Raw genomic sequence first — 17823 nt, forward strand, 5'->3', positions numbered from 1 at the left:
TGGAGCCAGGCTGGGGCCTGGCCGCCTTCCCGCCCACTGTGCTGTCCATGGAGGGCCCTGCTGGGTCAGTCCTGAGTGCTGCTTTTCTCTGCTGTCCGGATGGATTATGAGCCAGCATAGCTCCATGCGGTGGCCTCGGAGGGCAGAGGAGGGGTCTGCAGCACAGTGGCCACCCAGGGTGGGCCCAGCTCCCTGCGGCTGCAGACCCTCAATGCACCCTGAGGTGCTTCTCCAGTGTCCTTGTGACTGACCGAGCCCAGGGCCTCCCTTGGCCACTAGGACAGGGGTAGGGGTGGCCAGTGTGTGGGGGTGAGCGGTTGGGGGCATTCCCAGCTGCCCCTTCCGGTCAAGCTCTTGGCCGGCTGAGGAAGCTGCAGTCGAGGGGTTCCCGGAGCCAGTGCAGGGAGCACTGAGCCCTGGGACCCTGGCTTGCTGGGCCCTGGGAACCCTGGGGACTGCAGACCCAGGGCGGCCGTCACGGCCACCAGCTGCTGACATCTCTGCCAAGCAAGCCTTGTCCTCTTTCCCTTCCAGCTCCACACGCCTGGGTTCAGGCTGAGGAGTCCCAGAGGCCTTCCTCCCCACCTGGCTCCTCGCTGGCCCTGTGGGGTCTGGAGCCACTGAGCCAGGAGCAGGTGTCCAGTCCAGACAGTGGTCTGTCACCAGCCGGGATCCTGCTCCCAGACAGGCCTCGCCCTGTGCGTGCCCGGCTGGCTGCTGTGGTGTGCTCCCCTGCCAGGGCAGCCGCCTGGTGCCCTCAACAGGAGAGAGTGCGGAGGGCTGCGCAGAGCCCCGGCTGGTCAGTGGGTTGCGGGCTGAGGCAGCCCAGGAGCCCTTCTCTGTGTCCTGCCCCACTTGGAGGCATGGGTACAGTGCCACGCTGCCCTCTGGGCCTGACTGTGTGCCCCCTGGGCATCCTGTTGGCTGAGTGTGAGATCTAGATCCTCGCACTCTGCCCCAACCCCTTCCCCGGTGCCCGTCCTCTGTTCTGAGTACTGACTTCTCTGGTCTGGGCACTTGCTGGTCTTATGTGGGTGTAGCACTGTCCCCAGGCCCCTCTCTGACCAGCTCTGACCTTTGCTTGTCCCGCTTGCCAGGGGGCCTGGGGGCTGTGAGGTTGGGCCAGTAGCTCTGAGGGCAGCCTCAGGAGGCAGCTCCCACCTGCTGGGCCCCGGGCCCGGTCCCTTGACCCGGCCTCCGTGCTCTCCCCTGCCCAGGGCCCTGGTCTGCAGGAGCACAGCACAGCGAGCTGCCCCCAGCCCACTTCCTGCTGGCCACCCGCTTCCTGTTTTCTCAGGAGAAGGCATCAGCCAGGGTTCTGAAAAGCTCATTAAAATGCCTCCCCAGCGTCCGGACATCCTGGGGTCTTGACAGCACTTGCCGCCTGAGCACAGACAAAGAGAGGACGTGGTTCCTGTCACCCCTGGAGCTCGCGCTGGGGGAAGGCCCCCAGAGCACACTTCCTCATGCCTGCCCCCCAGGGAGGTCGCCGACCCGACCCGGGGGCAGACTGTCCCCGACCCTGGAGCGGAGGTGAGGTCCTGTGGGCAGGTGTGCAGGCAGCAAGGCCTCTGCTGTCCCTGGTCCCTGTTCTGTAAGTGGTGGCCACCTGGGCACTGGAGTACACAGGGTGCAGAACCCCCTGGTCCTGGACGTCCCCCCCAGCCAGGTGGACTGGCCCCCATCCCATGGCTCAGCCCCTCCCACCAGGCTGTGTCGGGGGGCCTGGCAGTGCCTGTGAGGTGACCCCTTTTGGGAGGCCCAGCACCATGGGTCCAAAGCTTCACCCAAGGTGACGATCTGAGTTGAGGAGCACACCCGCCCTGGGGGCCGCTGAGCCGGCCAGGCCCTGTCTCCCTTCCCTCCTCAGAGCCACTTTGCCCAGGCCTGGCAGGGAGGAACAAAGGCCTGCCCTTGGCCTGGTCATACTTGGCTTGAGGGACTCAGACACCAGGATAGTGCAGCCCCTGGAGGCCTCTGGGCAGGTGGCCTTCACCCAGCCTCCCACTGGGACGACAGGGAAGGAGAAGAGGCCCTCGCCGAGGTGTGGCACCCTTGTCCAGGGAATCAGCCGCCTGGACCTTTCCAGGAGTGACCCAACGGACTAGGTGGCCACTGTGGCTCTGGGTGACACCCCCAGACTTCTGCAGTTTCCCCTTGCTTCTCCACGGTCGCTCTGGGCCAGGGCCCACCCTGAGCACACATGTGGGTCACAGAAGCTGCTTCCTGGGAAGCCACCGGCTGAGGGGCAGCTCCCTGTCTGTCTGGGGTGGAAACGCCACAGTGACTGAGGCCCTGCAGAGCATCACGGAGGACTCACGGGTCCTCCCCGTCCTCCCAGGGTGCTCCCGGCAGCTCCCAGAGGACAGGGCAGTGGCTGGAAGGTGTCTATGCGAGGGAGCCCCAGCCCTGGCCAGAGCTGCTGAGCCCCCGCAGGTGAGCGCTCCACCCAGGGCCCCAGGCCGGTCCTCCACGCAGTGAACTCCAGGGGGTGGGCTGGGCACCCTGGGGGAGGAGGCCTGGGGAGGAGCAGGTCTGTGGCCCTCAGCGGCAGGGGGGCGGCTCTGCCTTGCTGCTGGGCTGACCCTCACCCCAGTCCTGGCTCCTGGTCCTGTCTCCTGGGGCCCAGGGCATCAAGCTTTGCTGCCATCAGACTCCTGCGGCCCAAGTCCTGGGCGTCACCTGGTTCTGTAGACGTGATTGTGGAGCCGTGTGAGCATTTGACAGTGATCACAAACAGGGATCCCTGCAAATCCAGTGAGCTGCACAGAGAGGTGCGCCAAGGGACCCGAGGACACAGTGAACCCGGGGCTATGTGGAGACGCCGTGGCAGGCCCGCCAGGCACAGCTGGCACTGTTGTCCCGCACCTTCATGCAGACCACGGAGCATCCTGCTGGTGTTTTAGCTAAGAGAAGGGACGGGGTTAAGCGGGGGACATTCGGAGGAGGCCTAGGGCTGAGCAGAAGAGCTCCCGGTGAATTTCTGGAGCTTATTGTCTGAAAGAGTTCTGCCCAGACCTGGGAGCAAGACCCATCCCTGTGGCCAGGGCAGCTCCCCCCTTGGGCTTCCAGACACATTTCATGGTAAAAGGAGAGGTGGCCATTCCAGGTCTAAAAATGCAGAAAGTGGAGGCAGTGGGGGGGGGACACCCTCAGACCAGGGAGCAGAGCTGGGCCCCTGTGGGGAAGGACGCGGAGCCTGCCGGCACCCACTACCCACTGTCCTGTCTGGGTGCGGGAGCGACGTGCCTGGCTGCGGGTCGCGTGCCCACACCTGTGCTCACAGCCGTCTCTGGGCAGCTACCTTTGGAGGGTGTGAGGCAGCTCAAAAACGTGGAGCAAACACTCCCTCAGAAGAAGCCGCAGGGCGGCGGGAGGACACCAGGCGCAGAGGGAAGCAGAGCGGTCCTCAGAGCCACAGCCTCCTGGCACCAAAGGCGCGGCAGAGATGGAGAGGAAGAACAGACGAGAAAAGGTTTCAAGTCACGCATCTGGGCGGGAGCCACCCCCAGAGTCGGGGACTCCAGCACCACCAGAAGATGACCAGCTGGTCGTAAGGGCAATGTCTCCATAAGTCATTAGAGAAGTGCAGACCCAACCACGGTGGGCCTGTCAGGACGACGTCTATAACAGTGTCCATGGCAACGTGGCCAGGACACGCAGGGGGCGGCACAACTACTATGGGGAGCTGCACATAGGCTTGAAGACAACATCATCTTGCAGGTCCATGCCCAAGAACAGAGACTCAAGCAGACATGGGCACACAGCACACAGTAGGGCTATGCACGGCAGTGCAGCTGGGAACCAGCCCAAGTGACCACTGACTTCAGGTTCAATGCACAAAAGCAGATCTGCCCATACCACAGAATACTACTCAGCCTGGAAAAGGAAGGTGATTCTGACACAGGCCACTGGGCTGACACCGGACAGCATGCAAGGGCAGCAAGGTGGCGCTCATCTCTGTGGCCCTGTTGCCACACACCCTACCAGCTGCACACTGAAGACAGTAGAAAGCCATACAGAAAGCTCTGAAAAAGCAAAACTTAAATTAGCCACACACTGAGCCCTGTGATGAGAGGGCAGCCCTGCCGCAACCTTCATGAGTCCACAGGCCCCAGCTGTCCCCAGATGTGTTCTCGCGCTGTCTGTTGAGGCCCACGAGGGCTGCGTCTGCACTCGGCAGGCCTGGACTCACTCTTCCTGCTGTCCTTGCCCAGCAGTACGGCTTGACGTCCACGTCACATGACACCCTGCTGGCACTTGCGGACATCTGAAGATGACAGGTACAGGGAGGAGGTGGTGCGAGTTGTCTGCAGTCTCACTCTGGCTAAGGGACAGGAGCGTCTCCAGAGGTTGGCCGGGACCCTGCTCCTCAGCCACCGAGGGGCAGCGGTGTGGCTCTGGGGCATCGCTGGTGTTCCTGACACACTGACCTGGACACTCCACAGTGGTCCACGTGCCGTGCACGGTCAGTCACCGCAGAGGAGCGAGAGGGGAGAGCCAGGGTCCGCTGCGGTGCTGAGCGAATGCCTGTCCGACAGAACACGCAAGTAAACCCAGACCAGAGTCAGCAGAGACACCAAAGAAAAGGGCAGTGGCGGCCCACAGGAGCCACCGGGGATGAGAGAGGCCATGGCCGCCACTGTCCAGGGCCTGTGGCCATCCAGCAGTGCTCCCGGGACAGAGAGGAGGTCAGGGTCTCTCAGGAGAAGTGGCCCAGGAGGAGAGCCCGGCGAGGAGAGCCCACGGGCGAGGAGGCGCTTCTGTTGGAGGGGCTGTCGCACAGGCCCCCTGCACAGCCTCGCCTGCACCTGCCCGTGCAGCTCAGTGGGGACGTGCAGCACGCGGAGCCTGGGAGAGCAGCGGCAGGCAGGGCGAGAGCCTGCTGTGGAGGGTCTCCATGCCAGCTTTAGGTGTCGTCCACTCAGACGCGTGCCGACATAGAGGAACAGCGAGGGGATCCACGGTCTTCAAACGGATAACAGAGTGCCCGCTGGGCGGCCCAGCACGGCTCCCGGGTCTGAGCCCCGCCGTGTCCAGGGGGCTGTTGGGTCCCCTCTGCTTTCTTCCTGTGTGTATGTTTTTTTTTAAGTTGTTGACAGACCTTTGTTTAATTCATTTATTTACATTCGGTGCTGAGAATCGAACCCAGGGCCTCACACACGCCAGGCAAGTGCTCTGCCCCTGAGCCCCGGCCCAGCCCCTCTGCGTTGGTGTCATCGTCATTTCCTTCAAGGTTAATGTGGGGCTCCCATTAAACATATTAAGGTTGTAAGGCTATTTTACACTAATATCAATTAAACTTCAATTGCAAAATTAAAAAAGAAATCTTTTTAAAAAGGTAAACACAGCTTGGGCCATGGCACACGCCTGCATTCCCCGCATCTCTGGAGGCTGAGACAGGAGGATCTCGAGTTCAAGGCCAGCCTCAGCAACTTAGCAAGGCCCTAAAGCGACTCAGTGAGACCCTGTGTCTAAATAAAAAATAAAAAAGGGCTGGGCTGGGGCTCAGTGGTGGAGAGCTTGCCTGGCACGTGGGAGGCCCTGGGTTCGACCCTCAGCACCACAACAATTAAATAAGTAAAATAAAGGACTGTGTCCATCTACAACTAAAATGATGACATTTTTTTTAAAGGGCTGCAGATGTGGCTCAGTGGTTGGGAACCAGACTCCGGGTTCAATTCCTGGTACCAAAAACAAAACAACAACAAAAAAAACAAACCCACCCTAAAGTGGAAGTGAGAACCAAAGTCCTGAGCACCCTCTTGCACAGCCCTAAGAGAGCAAAGGACAGGACCCTGAAGACACGGTCAGCAGCGCCTGTGGAAAGGACCCACACCCACCCCAGTCTCCCTGAAAGGTGTGGACTGACCCGTCTCTGGAGCTGAAGACGGGCCAGTGAGGGCCAGTGGCCTGTGCTCCTGCTGCTGCCTGAAACACCCCCGATGAGGACACCTCCTAGAGGGTCCTGAGTGGCCAGTGGTCCCAGGCATGTACAGCTGGGCCGTGGACGACACTGCCTGGCCCTGGACAAGCACAGCTATGTGATTCCTGGAGTTGCTGTCCCAAGGGACCGGGATCATCCTGGACAGCACTGAGCCCCGACGGTGCTCACCTCCCTTGGAGCCTGTATCCGCTGACCCCCACAGGGCAGCTGCCCTGGGGTAGTGAGAGGCCTTGGGCCCACTGGGCAGCAGTGACAGGGTCACTGTGACAGGCCACCAGCCAGAGCAGAGCTCCCACAGCCAGGGCTCTGCCCCACCAGGCCCTCAGGTCAGCTGTGAGGGCGGCTGGGAACCCAGGTGCCACCAGCCTCGTGCGGGGGAGACCCACACCCCCCAAGTGGCTCAGAACCACACTGTCAAGCAAGGGAGTCCTGGGCGGGGGCTGTCCGGCCAGGAGGGCAGCAGACTGCTGGGGCTCAGGGCTGGTGAAGACCCGGCCTCTGCCTGGTCCTTCCCTCGCCAGTCCTACCCTCATGTGCTGGGAAGCTGCCCCTCCTCTGGACGCCTCTCCTGGACCTGAGACCATTCCCTGCGCACTGGTCTGGCCTGAGCCCTGTGCAGCCTGTGCTGGACTCTCCCACTCTGTTCTCTCTGCACTTGGGTGGGCTTAAGAGCCCTCAGCTGGACCCATGGCTGGGCTGGACGCACCCAGGTTACCCAGGCAGCCCTCGGTCCCAACAGCAGACAGCAAGCAGCAGCCTGGGGTGGCAGGGCCAGGCAGGCCCTGAGGACCTCCTCCCCCAGGCTCAGGGCTTGCTGTCCAGGGCCCAGGCCCAGCACAGGGGTCAAGGAGTCCCCATGGCCTGCAGGACCTACAAGACCACAGGAAGTCCAGCAGGGCCCAGCTGGGTACCACGGGGAGCCCGGGCCCCTGACCTCACCACTCTGCCCCCAGAGCCTCCGTGTCCCTGAGGGGCCAGCAGGCCGCCTGCTCAGATGGCCGCAGTGCCCCACAGCCCAGGCGTCTGCTTCCCCGCCGCGGGTTCCCACGTGGACGACAATATGTGGAAGCTCCTCCACGTTCCTCAGGATGTCCGCTGCCCTTCCGGTCGGCTCGGCCTTGGCACCCAGGGGGACTGGCCTTCCGGGCCTCGCCCAAGGGCTGTGCGTTCCTCTCTGGTGACTCACTGAACCCTTGTCACCACCCACAGCTCAGCACACCAGCTGGGTGCCGCTCAGGGGGACTAGCCCTGGCTCCATGGAACAGGCTGCTCTGCATGCCCTGCCGGGTCTCCAGGGCCAGGGACAGCTCTGCCAGGTCAGGACCACGTGGCGCCCAGGTGCAAGGCACGGACAGCTCTCTCTCTCTCTCTCTCTCTCACACACACACACACGCACGTGCTCTGTCACACATGTGTGTCACGGCAGCACACATCCTGCCCGTGGTCCATGGGGGTCAAGAGGCTCCTGTGGTCTGGTCACAGGGACTCCACTCGTGTCCCTGCAGCCGTGGAGCCCCACCAGGTCCTGGGAGTGGCAGGACAGCCCTCTGGGCCCACATGCCATCCCGCCCGGTGCACACAGAAGCCACACACACCTGTTCACACACGTGCCTGAAGGCACCGCCTCCCCAGGACCCTCCGTCGCACATGGATGGAGCGGGCTTCCCGAGGGGTCAGAGCACGCAGGCTCCTGCTCACCTGCACGCAGTGGCCCAGCTCCCGGGACGGGCTTTTCTGGAGGAGAAGCTGGAGGCGGCCATCCCCAGGGGTAGCTCCAGAGTGCCTCCATCCCTCCCCACAAGCCTGCCTTGGACCATGTCCCTGGCACAGTGGCCACCCAATCACCAGGTCCATCCTGGCGAGAGGGTGGCACGTGGACCCTGCCTGGTGGGGCTGGCTGGAGCTCAGTGCATCAGGAGAGGCCTCTGGTCAGAGCTGGAGGGGGACTGTCTGGCTAGCAAGAGGGCAGTGTGGGCTGGGTGAGATGCAGGTCCTACTCAGGCCAGCTGGCCCAGGCACCCGGTGTGGCTGGTGCAGACGCTGGCCAGGGCTAGCCTGGCTCCTAGCAGATGCTCTGTCGCTATTGGAGGCCGGAGTTGGTGGCGTGGCCAGGTACTGGGCTCAGGCTGCCCCATTCCCCGTTCTTCACGGCACCTCCACGGCCGTGCAGCCTCCAGGTGCGGCTGCCTGGGGCTCCGGCTCTCAGAGCCCTCTGCTCTGGGGGGACCCAGACCGACCCTGCTGCTCCAGCCCGTCCCACCCAGCCCAGGGCCTCACCTCAGCCCCAGGCCTCAGGCCCTCCCTGCCCCTGAGATTTCCTGGGGTCTCTCAGGCGTCACTTGCTCTGCCAGCCCTTCTGTGGGGCCTCAGCACAGGTGACCTGGGGCAGCGGCCTCCCGAGGGCCTTCCCGCCTCTCCTGCAGGGCAGGGCCTTCCTGACATTGTGGTGCTGGGCTCCGGCTTCCTCCTTCTCCCTCCGGAAGGTGAGCTCCTCGAGGCAGGCTCAGGCTCCCCGCCGGCTCTGTCTGCAGCAGGCCGCTGTGGCCGGCCCTGCACAGTGTGCTCACAGCCGAGGCCAAGTCTCCCCTGCGCAGGGGGACATGCGTGTCCAGCTCTGCTCTTCCCTCCTGGGGTGCTGTGGTCAGCTCTCTGGCAGGCCAGGGGTCCTCAGTGGATGCTGTGCCTTGCACTGAATCCAGGACATCGGCCAGCACCAGCCCCTTGTTGCGGGGGGACAGCGGGGTCTCGCTGCAGGCAGGGCCAGCGTCTGCCTGGGCAACAGCTGCAGCAGCAGCTTCTCCCAGCCCTCCTGAGGTGCCAGGGCCGCCCCTGCTCTGCCCTGCCCAAGGCTGGGGCCTTGGCTGCCCTGGCTGGGGTACCAGAGGGCCGTCCCCCTTTAAGCCATGGCAACCCCAGGACTGTTCTTCACAAAGTGGCTCCTTCTGAGGGAGGAAGGACGGAAGGAGGGACCGTGCACAGACCTGACAGCTGCCAGAGCCACCCAGGCCCAGCTCTGGAGACAGGGCTGGGAGTGCCCGGCGCGTGGGCCTGTGGTGCGGGCGCAGGGCCTGTGACTGGTGCTCAGCCCCAGGAGGGCCTGGGGTGCTGCCTGCAGGGAGCAAGAGCCCCTGCTGCTGTCCCCGTTTTCCTTTCAAGTTAATGTGTTTTGAGGCTCTGATTTTCACCAGAGTCACACGCAGGCAGCGTTTAAAAGTGGCCCCCAGGAAGACACAGGTGTCCTTGGCTGCCCAGGTGCCCGGCTGCTGCTGCTGAGTGACTGTGAGAGCCTGGGTCTCCAGGTCACGCGCTCTGATCCCCGCGGGCTCGCTCTCCATGTCCCTCAGATCACAGAGTCAGAGTCTCCAGTGCCATCGACCTTTCATGACCTGTGCAGGGTGGTCCACTGCAAGCTGGCCCTCTGTCGTCCTGGGCAGCCCTCGCCTGCTCAGGCTTCATTCCCTGTCCTGAGGCCACCCACAGCACAGCCAGCCACTGTGTCCTCCACTTCTCAGGCTATGGTGAAGCGAGTCCACAGGAACCCAGCCCTGGCACTGGGGTGGGGTACCTGAGCTTGGACTTGAGCTAAATCAACCTTTTTTCTTTGTGAGCACCCAGCTTCTGGCACTTTGTCATGACTACAGCAAAAGGGCTATTTGCGCCTCAGCCCTGTCCTCAGTGGTGCTGGGACACCTTGCTCCTTGGGGCCTCCTGAGACTCTGTCCCCAACCCTGCTGCCCCGTGGACCCAGCCTCTGCTCCTGAGCCTCTGCACTCCACAGCCTCTTATGTCCCTGCGTCTGCAGAGTTGGGCAGGTGCAGCGGGACCCACTTCCTGTTCCAGTTTCAAACCTCTGCTGCTACGCTTCTTGTCGTCTCTTGACTGTGTCCTTCCTTTTAAAACAGAGAGGCCATAAATGCTCTGGCTCCCTCTTGTTTTAACTATGAGTCCTACTCTTTTGGGGGGTACTGGGGATCGAGCCCCAGGCCCTCAACCATTAAGACACACCCCCAGCCCTATTTGTGGCTTATTAGAGACGGGATCTCACTGAGTTGGTAGCGCTCCGCTCTTGCTAAGGCTGGCTTTGAACTCGCGATCCTCCTGCCGCAGCCTCTCGAGCAGCTGGGATGAGAGGCGTGATCCACCCGGGCCAGTCTGTGAGTCCTGCTTTTCAAGGTGAGTCATTAACTGAGGTACAACTGAGCCCCGGAGCCAGGATCACAGCTGAGGACACCTCCACATCCTCAGCCTCCCGGGACCATGCCCCCTGCCCTCCTGGCCCCAGGAGGCCACCTCTCGGGTGTTGAGTGCGTGGTGGAGTCAGCATGTGCCTTGGGCCTGGCTCTTCTCACGCAGAGCCACTGGGTCCTCAGGCTGGGCTTGTTCCTGCACTGCCCCCCGGGGTCCTTCCCAGGCCTGGGGGCTGTGAGCACAGCTGCCGGGAAGCCTCCCCCACTGGGCCTTGCACCCTAACCCAGCCTGCATGGGGCTGGATCACGTCCCCAAGGGTCTGCACAGTGCTGCACCTGTCCCCAACCTGTCCCCGTCCTGACACAGAGTCCAGAGGCCCCACATCCACCCACTCTGGTGAGTCCGCACGGGTCCCAGTGTTCAGGTGGCCTCTGTCCCTGTAACGTGCTGGCAGGTCCCCATGCTCGCTGGGGCTCTGCTGTCCCTTCTGGGGAAGTCGGTGGCCGGCTCCGTAGGTCTGCTCTGAGGACAGCTTCCAGGAGAGAAGCACCGAGGTCCAGAAGCGGCCTCCCGTCCCCCTGAGGCCCTTCCTTAATTCTCAGCGCATCTGAACATCTGCTGAGAAATCCTCCGTGAACTCCCCTCCCGGCCAGCGATCTGGCTGAGTTGACCTGTGGACGCTGACCTTCACCTGCAGAGTCCCCCGGAATCCCCACCGTCTGTGCCTGTGAAGGTCCCCAGCACACCCCTGAGTGGGAGCAGCTGTCCTTGTCTGGTTCCCAAATCCACAGGGAACGTGTCCTATGGAATGAAATCGATACCAAGTCTACACGATCCCCTTCAAGAAGCTGAGGTGAGAGCCTTCCAGACTCAGGCTGCCAGGCGGCCTCACTGCCAAGCTGACCACCCCCTGGAACGCGGCGCAGAAATGCTTCACCAAAATGCCAGCAAAGGAATCCAAAGTCCACATCGAAGGACGTTACTCCAGGACCAAGAGGGCTCATCCCAGGAAGGTCCGGCAGGCTTCACATCAGAAGTACCCAGGAGGGGTCCACCATGGAACGGGCCAAGTGGGAAACCTGCTTGCCCAGCCCGATGCCCACCTGACAGGGACTCCACAGACCGCGCCAGGGAGGGAACTGTGTCTGTGGCAGGAGGCGGCAGCTCACTCCCCGAGACCAGGAACAAGAAAAAGCTGCCCGTCCAGCCCAGGTCCAGCCACTGTGATGGAGGCTCTGGGGGAGGAAGAGGTGACACTGACCACGTGACTGTGGCCAGCGACGTCCAGAGGAGCCACAGGGACTGCTGGAGAGACAGTGGAGTTTCCACACCCAAAGCGGGCAGCGGGCAGCAGGTGGGCCGACCCCACACTACCCGAGGCACCAGGGGTGAAGGGCTTAAGGTGCAGGTGCCAAGGCAGCAGGCCCCCAGGGCCGGAGCTCAGTGCTGTGAGGAGGAGGAGCACTACACGGGGGCTCCGGGGCGGGGCTGTGGGGACGCCGCTGTTCCCCAAGTCCATCCGCACCTCAACGCCATGCAGAGAGTATCCCAGGAGGTGACTTTTTTTTCTTGGTACCAGGGATCGAATCCAGGGTGCTCCACCACTGAGCCACACCCCAGCCGTTTTCATTTTAAGACACGGTGTCCCTAAGTTGCCCGGTTGGCCTCAGACTCGTGATCCTCCTGCCTCAGCCCCTGGAGTTGCTGGGTGAGCCTCCGTGTCTGCCCGGGAAGCTGTTTTCAGCCTTTATTTTACTATTTATTTTATGTGGAGCTGGGGATTGAGCCCAGGCCTCACACTGGGTAGGTGCTGGGTGAGCGCTCCACCTCTGAGCCCCAGCCCCAGCCCCCAGAAGGCTTTGTTTTGAGGCAAAAATTAATAAGCTGATTCTGACATTTATATCAAAATGCAAAGGGTCTAAAATAACCAAAACTACTTAAGAAAAAGTAGCAAAGTTGGAGACGCTACAGTCTGGGCATGGAATGTCGCCCACAGGCTGGTGGGCTGAGAGCCTGGTCCCCAGGGCAGCCCGCTGAGGGGACTGGATCAGGAGGGCCCTGACTTCATCGTGGGTCCATCCTCTTGTCTTGGGAGGTTAGGAGGTGGACGTCTGAGCCGTCCTGGGTGTGCCTCCTGGGAGCAGTCTGTCCGCAGCCCCTTTCTCGCCCTCTGTTCCCTCCTTCTGGGGACTGGGGCCGTGCTGGGTGTCTGCGGCTCTGACAGGTGTGCGCTCGTTCCAGGGCTGACTTTCCGCCGCTGTGTCTCCCCGGTGAGGTGTCGGTTCAGATCTTCTGCCCAGGGTCAAACTGGTGGTTCATCTGGTGTGTATTAAGAGATCCCGGGCATTTGGAGTCATGGTCCTTTATGAGACAGTCTTCAAGTGTGTCCCATCTAAGCTTGCCCTGGAGTGTGTCTGGCGGGTGGTATTCGCCCGTCTGTCCCTGAGTGTGCTGGGCTTTGGCATCCCTTCCCAGAGGCTGGCCAGAGGGTGAGCGGGATGCAGTGGGGCAGGCACCTCTTCCTGCCTTCCCTGTGGGGCTCCTGTGACGCTTGAGCTCACCAGCGGAGCCACCTGGGTTTGAGGTTTGCTTTATGGTGGGCAAAGTTTTTTTTTTTTTTTTTTTTTTGTGTGTGTGTGTGTGTGTGTGGTGCTGGGACAGAGCCCAGGGCCTTGTGCATGCGAGGCAAGCCCTCCACCAGCTGAGCTGTGTCCCCAGCCCCAGCAGTTTCCGTCTCTGGATTCAACGTGTAGTCGACACAGGACTGTTCAGATTTTCCTTTTCCAAGCGTCAGTTCTAGTAAATGGTGTCTCACCCGCAAAGGACCAGTGCCTTCCTGGCAGCCCTGGCGGGCCCCTCCCGACACTGGCAGTCTGGACTTTGTCTTCCTTAGCCTTTCTGATGATCTGTGCAGGACTCGGTCACTTCCTTGGGTGACTTGAAACCCCATCACCCCCTTCCCTTGGCTGGCCGGGCACACCGTGAAGTCCCTGCTTCCCTCGAGCACCTTTGGGCCGTGAGTTCTCAGCCCAGGTAACTGCTCCGAGCAGGGGTGTTTCTGTGCTTGGTGCCCCCCACCCCCAGCACTGGGCTCGCTGTCAGTCACAGCGGGTGGGCAGCACTGACCCAGGCCTTGTCAGAGCACTGGGGGGATGCTAGGCCATCAGCCGAGCCTCCATGCACAACTAAACCCATGCCACCTCTCCCGTGGCTTCCCTGGCTCCGCGGCTTCCCTATCAGCTCTTTGCTCTTTCTCTGGAACATCTGGCCAGATCCCACACAGGAGGTGCTCTGGGGAGCTTATCAGGTGACTGAAGGAGGGAAGGAAGGAAGAGGAAGAGATAAGCGCAGGCTCTGGGGCTGTCCGGAAGCAGCCGCCGTGGGGAGAGCTGCACACCACCCCTTGCAAGGTCCTCCTGCCTGCAGTGGTGGCAGCCCTAGCCAGACACCAAGAGCCCCCGGGGCAGCTGCCACCGGCCCTGCCAAGGTCCTGCCTTGGCACTCTGTGGGGCTCACTGGTCTCAAGGGCAGGCAGAGTGCATGAAGGCCAGTAGCCTCCTCTGGAGGCCTGGGAACCTGGCCACTCTGTACCGCACCCTTCGACTTGTCCTGGGGCAGCAGTGGGTGCTAGGACCACAGCCAGGACTGAGTCACCCTGCACATGGAGCCTGAGAAAGAAGGTCCAGGACAGCCCACAGCCGGCCACCCTTCACCAACCTGTCCCCAGCAGCACTCCCAGCCTTGTCCCCAGCAGGCCCTGTGGTCAAGCTCATCCCCACAACAAAGGCCCCAAGAGTGGAGCTGCCAGCCACCCTGCTCACCAACAACCCCTCAGTGGCCTGGTGGCCAAGACATGTCCCTCGCACTGTGAGGAGCACCAACACATGTGCTCACACCACAGCATGCACACGCAGCCCTGGGAGGCTGGGACGCTCCCCAGCAAGAGCCACCTCAACAGAGCCCTCCCGGGGTCCTACAGGAGACCCATTTTTGCCCCCTCCCTGTCGCGATGGGCAAAAGGTGTGACCTATGCAGTCCAGGGGGAGAAATAAAGAATGTCCACGGGCTTCTGCCCTAGTCAATGCTTTATTCACTCAACTCGCTCAATACAATTTCACTCGTAGGTTCTTAATCAAGAAAACGGCAATCCTTAATGCTGGGCACTGCAATGGACATAATCAATCCACAGCAAACAATCCTAGATTAATTAATTCACAGCAAACAATCCTAGATTAATTAATTCTAAGCCTGCAAACACACTTAATCATGACAGGCTAATGACAGACATTCCCTCTGCAAATTAAGCTCAAGTGCCAGGTCTAAAGTCTCCAGCCTTAGGCTCTAAGTCCACAGATGCCCACTCACTCAGACGGAGGTGATCAGGTCAGGAACCAAGGCAGGCTTCTCCTGGGACGGAGCAGGCGGCTGGCTGAGGAGGGGGCTGTAGGGAGAAGTTGCTGCTCTCACCAGGGTCCAGAGGCTGCTGTGGAGTTGGAGCGGAGAGGACCACGCAGAGGATCAGGCAGATGAGGAGAGTTGGACGTCAGTCCAGGTCCTCCCCAGGCTCTCAGGCTTGTGGGCCTCAGTGTCGGCGGCTGGGTGTCTGTTCATTTGCTTCATCGTTTATACAAAATTTGGGGGCTTCTGACCCCCCTTTCAATCCCTATCAGCTGCCACCGGGTCTCTCAGTGATGTCATTCATCCTGAGGTTAAAGCATCTGGTCTGGTGGTGCTCACCCTGATTTTCTTGCTTCTCCCCCTCAACATGACAGAGACTTACTCTGGGCCTGTCGGGGTGGGAGAAGTGACTTGTTTGTGCCTGAGGGCCATCCTGGAGGGCTCCGTGGCCGCCTGGTGAGACGCAGGTTCCAAACTGGAGTTGTAAAATGGAGTTGCTTAGGCTCAGGCCTCAGGCCATCCTGACACTCCCCAAGATGGCCACACACAGGCTACGCAGAGCCCAATCCAGCTGGGGCCGTCTGCAGGGCAGGACCAGGACGAAGAGCCCCAGCCCCTGACCCCAGAGTTTCTGGCTACTGCAGCCCTCAGTGTCCACCGTGGTGCAGGCCAGGACGGATCTGCCATCCCTGTGGACACTGGTCATGATGGCCTCAAGGTCTTCATCTCCCCTCATGGTTCCCGGTGAGACTGTGGGGGAGGGACTGTGTCTCCTGCTCCGCTGAGGGATGGGATGTGTGGGAGGCAGCAGGGGAGGCCCCAGGAGCACATGGGTAGGGTCCAGTGAAGCACCTGGCACCCTGTTCCAGGGCAGGGTGCCCAGCCCACCTGAAGTTCTGGGGCTTCTGGAACAGGCCTCAGGGGCCCTGCTGCACCTGGGGGTGGCGCCGTGGGCCAGAGGCTGATGGGTCCACTGCAGGTCAGGCTGAGCGCCCACAGGTCTCCAGGCCTCCTCCAGGCCCCTCCCCCAGCCCCATCAGAGGTGCGGGGGACCTGGGCTTTATCCAAATGTGGACCTAACAGGCTGCATGAGGAAGACCTTTGCCTTCAGTGTCCAGTTGTGGGGCAGCATCCCACCCCCAAGGTTGCCTGGCAACACCCAGGGGAGATTACCAGGGGCTGGGAGGGGCCCAGGGACAGGGCCACGACAGGGAACCCAGGCCCCGCGGGGCACTTTCCTGTGCCAGAGGCCAGCCCAGCAGGAGGAGCGGCTGGAGGGAGGCCGAGAGTCTACCTGCAGCCCAAGGCCACCTCACAGGGAGAGGGGTACATGAGAGGCAGCCCCCAAACCTGGTGGGCTTCCTGCTGTGGTTGCTGGGCGTTCAGACCGCCCCAGGCCGACCCGGGCCCTGCCCGGCGGCACGTACTGCAGCCCGAGCTGCTATTAATAATCCCCACAGATCGGCTCCCATTATGAGCGAAAATAGCCAGCGAACGGCAGCGCTCGGCCCGCCCCCCGCGGCTCTCAGAAGGGACCAAAATAGCGGCCTGGGAAAAGCTGCTTCAGCCTCCAGCCTGGGCGCAGGGGGTGGGGGCTCCAGGCTGGGGGCTCCACTCTGCTCTGACCCAGCGCCTCCAGGCTGGCCTGGGTCCAGGAGCCTTGGGCTGGCCAGGCCCTGCAGGGCGCAGGGCGTGGGAGGGGATGTGGGGAGCGGTCGGTGGGGGAGGGCACAGGGCCAGTAGCCACACCTGCAGCTTCGCCGTGGGTGGGGGCTTCTCTCCTGAATCAGCAGCCCCTCCCAGGCCATGGTCAGAGGACAGCTCCCTGACTAGGCTGTCAGGGTCAGGCGGAGCCAGGCAGGGCCCTACACCCTCAGGACTGGGCACAGGGGAGGGCCAGAGGCCTGGGGCCCCCCCCACTGCTCCACCTGTTACAAGTACTGTCCCCTGACTTGGGGGATGGCCAGGGTGCCTCAGGCCATGCCTGTCAGTGGGCTGACAGGCTGGCCACCCAGGACATTGTCCTGGGGCCTGGAGATGTCCAGCTCCCCTCCTTCTCTGTGGACCCTCAGAGCACAGTTGGCCAGGTTTCCCGCCTTTCTGGTGGGGCTGGGCAGGAGCTCTCATGCACTAGGGTGCCCTCTGGTGGCCAGGTGGCCTTAATGGACTGTGGCTGGCCTGCCTGGGGACCAACCCATTCTGCTCACATCTTGTGGCTGCAGCCCCAGGGTTTCTCGAGCCCAGCAGCCGGGTGAGGAAGGAGCCCGCCCAGCCAACCCAGCCGTGCCCAGGTGCCCTTGCTTCATTGGGCAGCCTGAGTGTCCTGCGTGAGATGGGCAGCAGCAGCACCTCCTCCAGGGATGCCCACTGGCTGTGCCGGCTCCAGGTTTGGGGGGCTCTGAGTGGCCTCTCACCATTGTCAGGACTGGCTCAGCATGGGTCTCTGGTCACTTCTGCCAGACCTTCTGAGTTCACAGCAGGCCAGGCTGCTTGGACATGAGGGAGACCAGCAGGCCAGAGGGTGCAGGAAGGCAGGCGAGTGGCCCCGTACCTGGCCCCGGGAGCAGACCCAGCGGAAGGCAGGGAGGGGCTCCAGACACCAAAGAGGAGAGAGCGCAGGCCTGGGGCAAATGGGGCTTTCCTGACCCCTGCTGCCCCAAAGCACGGGCCACATCTACTAAAAGGGACGCCAGGCTATCCCACAGCGGGGCAGGCTGGGGCCAGGAACCGCTGTCAGACAGGCCCAAGCTGTGGTTTTGGGGAAAACAAGCAAGAAAACCCAAAGAGGCCTGGCTGGTGGCTCTTAGGAACAGCCTCCTGCAGCCCCTGGGACCCCACCCCAAGGGCCAGGAGGGCTGGGCAGGTGCCTAGGCTGGCCGAGGACCTCAGCACGCTCCCAGCCTCCACTTCTGCACTGGGCCTAGGGCCAAGGGGAGCTGTTTTTTCTTTTCTTTTCTTTTTCTTTTTTTTTAAGCAAAGCTATCTTTTTACCTTGATAAGCTGTTTAAAAAATGTCAATAAAATAACTCAGCAGACAAGAGCAGGCATTCACCCTGCCCAGAGCCACCCCGCCTTCGACATGAAATATCGCAGCCCTGAGTTGCAGGCCCTGCTAATCCGAGCGGACAGGCTGAATGCGGCCCCTCGGCCGCGGCGGTGGGCAGTGGACCATGCACCGCCTGCCGGGCGGCCCACGGGACAATGGCTTTTCTTCGCAGAAGGGGCCTGTGCGGGACAGAGCTCCCTTTGTGTCCGGACGCCTGCCTCCAAGTGAGGGAGGCACATTCAGC

This window comes from Marmota flaviventris, chromosome 13 (assembly GCF_047511675.1).
Source record: "Marmota flaviventris isolate mMarFla1 chromosome 13, mMarFla1.hap1, whole genome shotgun sequence".
Taxonomy (NCBI): Eukaryota; Metazoa; Chordata; class Mammalia; order Rodentia; family Sciuridae; genus Marmota; species Marmota flaviventris.